Below are 6,103 nucleotides of genomic sequence, written 5' to 3'. Positions count from 1 at the left end.
CATGTGTCGCTGTGTGCAGAAGTTCTCATTTTGGATGCCATACCATGCACGAAATGTTTGCTCATGTGCTAGTGCCATGGAAAAGTTGGAGCTTTTTTGAGTTGTCCTTTGTGTAATACTAGTACATTGAAGTTCAAATTAAAAAAATGATCATTTCAAAAACTATAAAAAACCTTTCCTCGTTTCTAAAAAAAACCTATAGGTCCAGATTAAAAAGACGAAGAAGTTCAATGCTTATTACAAACCCAAAGAAGGTCAAATTAAAAATAAGCATCTCAAACAATTTTATAAAAAAGAATTTTCTCTGTTAAAATAAACCTAGAAGTTCAAATTTAAAAATGGAACGGCTCGATGTCTATCAAAAAGTTGGATTTTTTTAATTACTAAGAGAAATAAAACCAGGAAGTCCAAATTAAAAAGATGGAGAAGTTCGATGATTATAGAAAACTCAGATTTTCCTCTTTATTAAAGAATAGAAACAAGAACTTCAAAATTAAATAACAAGAAGTTCAACTTTGAAAAATAGAGCGCTTCAAAATTTCATAAAAAAGTTTAAGAAAAACCAGGAAGTACATATTAAAAAGATGGAGAAGTTCGATGATTATAGAAAACTTAGATTTCCCTCATTATTAAAAAACAAAAACAAGAAGTTTAAAAATAAAATAACAAGAAGTTCAACTTTTAATAATACAATGCTTCAAAGTTTCATTAAAAAATTAAGAAAATAAAACCAGGAAGTCTATATTAAAAAGATGGAGAAGTTCGATGATTATAGAAAACTCAGATTTTCCTCGTTATTAAAGAATGGAAACAAGAAGTTCAAAAAATAAAATAACAAGAAGTTTAACTTTTAAAAATGGAGCGCTTCAAAATTCACAAAAAAGGATTAAGAAATTCAGATTAATATTTATAAAAAACTTAGATATTTTCACGTAACCGAGAGAAGTTCAGGTTGATAAACTACCAGAAGTTCACGTTCTACACGATGTGCATTTTGTATTAAAAAGGAATAAAAATGCAAAGGCTAAATTTGTTGTCGTTATAAGTTCAAGTACTCCGTCGGAGAAAGTTAAAAAAATTATTGTGAGAGAGATTTGTACAACAAGAATATCATTTGTGTAACACTCACGAATGGATGAGAAAATTACAAATGAAAATACGTTACAGAAGTTCAACGTAAAAACAGTATGAAGTTCATCAACTACACTGAATGAATTTTAGATGAAAAACTTCTAAAATTGTCGCGAGTATGAAAAGATGATCAAAACGGGAAACTTACGTGCTTATAGCAGCTTTCCATCGGTATATCACCTGCTCAATTCCGGTGAATGGATTGAGAGTTACGAGCAAGTGGATGGAGACCTACGAGCAAAAAAATCACATGAAAAACAGAGTGAAGTTCAGGTACACGCGCCGAGAAGTTCAGGTTCTTCACGCGGTGCATTTTCGAAGAATCTGTTTCACGATAAAGGTAGAACGCATGATCCCGCCGTTTTCGAAATTACTTCAAAACGGCTATGAATCAGAGAAAACCATCAACATGAAAAAGTTTCGCATTTTCCGTAGCTTTTCAGCGGTATATTATTTGCCCCATTCCGATAAAGTTTGTAGAAATTACGGTAAAAATACGTTTTTAACCATTTTCAAAACTGACATAAAACCGTAATGAATTAGGAGAAACAATATATACAAAACAGTTTCGCATTTCTTCAAGCTTTCCAACACCATAGCATTTGCTGCATTTGGACGTACGATTAAAAAATTAGCTCGAAAATACGAACTCGGGGGAACTTGTACCGTTTTCTAAATTACTTTTAAACCATTCAAAATTAGAAAAAACTTTTAACATAAATAAGTAGCGCATTTTCATAAGATTTCCAACGCCATATTATTTGCCTCAATTGGATTAGCCGTTTAGAAATGGCGTCGAAAATACGAAGTCGGGTGTTTGGTTTGTGAAATTTTTCGATCTTCCGAATTACTCTTTAACTGTAGGGAATTAGAGAAAACTTTCAACATGTGGAAGGAGCGGTTTTGCAGCAGCTTTCCAACGCCATATTATTTGCCTCATTCCGATAAACGGTTTAAAAATGCGATCGAAAATACGATTCACGTTTTTTATATGAAGAAATAACGGTTTTCAAAACTGCTCTTAAACCGCTTACATTTTGCCAAAAATTTAACTTGGGTCATGATACTGATGTCCATAGCTTTCCAACGGTATATCGCAAGCCCCATTTGGGCAATGTTGGCGGAAGTTCAACGTAGTTCACAGGGAAGGTCAGGCGCGTTACTCGGGAAGTTCATGTTGTGGTCAGAATATTATTCTGATCCCGTGATCAGAATAGTGTTTATGTGTGTGTGTGTGTATAGGACGAAGAGCTAGGTCAGGAGATCCCCGAGGGGGCCACAAGGCAGGGGCGCCCCCCTAGGGCACACCCTCCACCCTTGCCACCGCCTCGCGGCTCTTCTGACTTGGACTCCAAGTCCCCTGGATGTTTTCTGGTCCAAGAAAAATCATCGTGAAGTTTATTCCGTTTGGACTCCGTTTGATATTCCTTTTCTGCGAAACTCAAAAATAAGGAAAAACAGAAACTGACACTGGGCTCTAGATTAATAAGTTAGTCCCGAAAATAATATTAAATAGCATATTAATACATATAAAACATCCAGAATAGATAATATAATAGCATGAAACAATCAAAGATTATAGATGCATTAGAGACGTATCATACAATAGCAGGAACAGCTTGCCGAGATCCCCGTGGCTAATCAAGGTTGGTAATCTCATGAATGTACCTGCTAATGAACAAGTGGGTTGACAACGGGCTTTGACATTCCTGTTCATGGATCGCACGCCTCCTCGCATACCAAATGAACTATAAGGTGACAAGAAACTCAATAAACTTGTTGTTGCTAAGAGTTTCACCGAGGTGATCACTTTGGCGGCGTACGTCGCCTAGCATTTGTGGAAGGAGCATAGTCGACAGGTCTTTGAACAAAAGGGGGCATCTGCAATCGTGCTACTAGCAATGATCACGGAGGATGTGGCTCTGTTCCATGTCGCGAGAGATACTCCACCAATGCTTGAGATGTAATCTCTCTCTCGGTTTCCTTCCTTGGTTGTTTCTTGTTTGAGTGCTGGAGTGTGTGGGTTTCAGCCAGTTTTCCCTACTGGATATAGATGATGTATGTTGTAAGACTTCTTTTCTACCTATAATGCAAAGGGAGAGGTCCTACTATTCTCGTCAAAAAAAGATTTCACTGAGGCGGGATAGCCAAAGCATCGAGACAGGCGTCTCATCTCCATAAATCGGTAATGATGATTCATCATCCCTTAGTGCCCAAACACTCTTTGCCATATTACAGTCAAGCAATGAATGACTCCATGTGTCATTGGTCACCACACAGATCTTACATATCGGTGTTGTTGTCATCTTCCTATGCGCACGGACTTCGCCAGTCGGGAGGGATGCCCGTGCAAGGCGCCATGCAAAGGTTCTAAGCTTCAATGGCACCCTTGTTTTCCAAAGTCTTTTCCAGCTTGCTTCCTCACTCTGTACATTGGAGTTACCCGACTCTTCATTTAACCATGCTCCACGTTGACACTTGGTTTCGACCAGTAGCCTATAACATGAGCGAACGGTGAAAATCTCGTTCTTCTCATAATGCCACGCCCAACAATCTCGGATATTTACATGGCTCAATGGAATTTGTGTGATCACCTCAGAGTCCACCCGTAACAAGCATGTTCAGAGTTGCATTAGCCCACGTAGGTGACACCGAGCAAATGAAATATGAAACTTTCTCGGATGGGTTTTGTGACGCTGCACAAAGAGGATGCAATTTGAAAGTTCGTGTGAGCCAATTGTCCATCCAAATATTTGTGTCCCTGCTGGTCGCCTTGTTCGCTGGACATGAGCTAGTAGGATGTCTCGCCTCAAGCAGCCAACAGATAGGGCCGGCCCAGGACGGACTAAAGGCCTTCGACATTTTTTTCTTCCTTTTTTTCTCACATTTTTGAATTTGCTTTTTGCTTTATTTTTTATATTTTTTCTCCCCTTTCTTCTCACATTTTTTAATTTTATGACTTCATATACAAAAGGTGAAAAATGTTAATCATGCATTTGACAAATGTTAAACGTGTATGCAAAAATGTTTCTAATGTATATAAAAATGTAATGTTTACAGAAGTAGACATTACAAAAAATAAGTTTAAAATGTTAATAATGTCTTTGGAATTTTTTAAACATTTATATAGAAATATTCCTGATATATACAAAAATTTAGATTTTTTATGGGAAAAGTAGAAACCAAAAAGTGTTAAGTTTTCAAAAGTGTATATCATGTATTTGGAACATGTTAAACATGTATATAAATTTTTCCCTGGTGTATATACAAAATGTATAATGTGTATGGAAAAAGCAGACATAAAAAGTATACATTAAAAAATAATCATGTATTTTAAAAATGTTAAATGTGTATATACAAAATGTTCCTGATGTATACAAAAAATATACAATGTTTACGGAAAAAATAGACATACAATTTATAATTTTTTAAAATGTTACTCATGTATAACAATTTTTTAAAACATTTATATAAAAATGTTCCTGATGTATATGACGTAAATAATAGACATAAAAATGTAATTTTTCAAAGAAATATTAATCATGTATTTGCAAAATATTAAACATGTACTCCCTCCGTTCCTAAATATAAGATGTTTTGGCTGTTCAAATTGAACTGCCAAAACGTCTTGTAACAGGAATAGAGGGAGTATAAAAAACGTTTTTTATGTTTACGGAAAATGTTGAATGTGTATGTAAAAAGGTTGACATAAAAAAAGCTAAAAAAGCAAAAAAAAACAAGTAAAAACTACAAAAGAACCAAATGGGAAATAAAATCCCAGTAAAACCATGAAAGAAACAAAGAAACCCGTGAAAAAACAAAGTAAAACAGAAAACCAAAGAAAATTGGTGAAGAAACAAAAGAAAATTGAAAAAAAGGCGAAAAAGACAAAAGCAAAACTGACCGGGATGACAAACGAGCGAGCAACGTTCTGAGCTAGAGGACGACCTAAGCTAATGTGTCGACCTTGCTACAAACCCTTGCATCCATTAGCGATAGGGAGGAGTTTTATAGCAAGCAGCAATTTTCCTACATTTTATCCCTCAAACCTTCTCCGTGTCCCAAAAAGTCAAAAATCATAGGATTAAACTTTTCCTCCGCTAGCAGATCCCGTATAGTAGCAGATCCCGTATAGTTTTCATCCCTAAAATTTTTTGGTTTGCCACTTCTTACAAATCTTTGGTCAAACAATTAAAACAAAATCATCCCATTTGAAAGCAAACATAAACAATTGTACCATATCATAAATTGAACTTGGCATAAATAAAGTTCATACCATCAATCATAATCATAGTTTGTGCCAAAAGACACCAAATGAACAGGTTCATTCCAAAAAGGGACCAATGCATGGTGGACTAAAAGCCATCGTAGCATGGTCCTTATGCACTCACGTCGTCATCATCGGCTCCACCATTGCCGCCACCACCACACATCTTAACTAAGACGTCCCCACAAGTGAACTCCTAATATTTTCTTGCCTTGTCGTCCATGTTGCTAGGATCCATGAACATGATAGCACGGTCATCGAACACCCTTTGCCTCCTCAATCGCAACCTTTTTTTTCTTGGCCTCCAATGCAGCCTTTTCATCTCAAGTTCAAGTCTTTTTTTTCTTCCGCTAGCACCTTCCTCTCTTCGGCCACCGCCTTTGCCTTCCACTCCTCAGTTGTCTTGATCTCATAGAAACAATTTGTGGTTGCCTCATTCTAGACAGCCACCAATGCCCTCTTCATCTCCACCATCACAATTAAATCTTTGTTGTATGGTCCAACACCACCATTTTTCTTGGTTTGCTTTGCAATTTTGATCCATCCGGCCAGACATAAGGAGTGGTTGGGTTCTCTAGCAAGTCATCATCTTCAACAACATTGGTATTGAGCCTTTGCCTCTTTGGTGTTGTTTCGTAGTTTCTTCTTGTCCACTTCTCATGTCCATCAAGCTCTTTGTAGCAAGATGCAAAAAAGGCTTTTCTC

Source organism: Triticum urartu, chromosome 3 (genome assembly GCF_003073215.2).
Source record: "Triticum urartu cultivar G1812 chromosome 3, Tu2.1, whole genome shotgun sequence".
NCBI classification, from domain to species: Eukaryota; Viridiplantae; Streptophyta; class Magnoliopsida; order Poales; family Poaceae; genus Triticum; species Triticum urartu.
The sequence above is the reverse complement of the archived record's forward strand: the minus strand, read 5'-3'. Positions refer to the sequence as shown.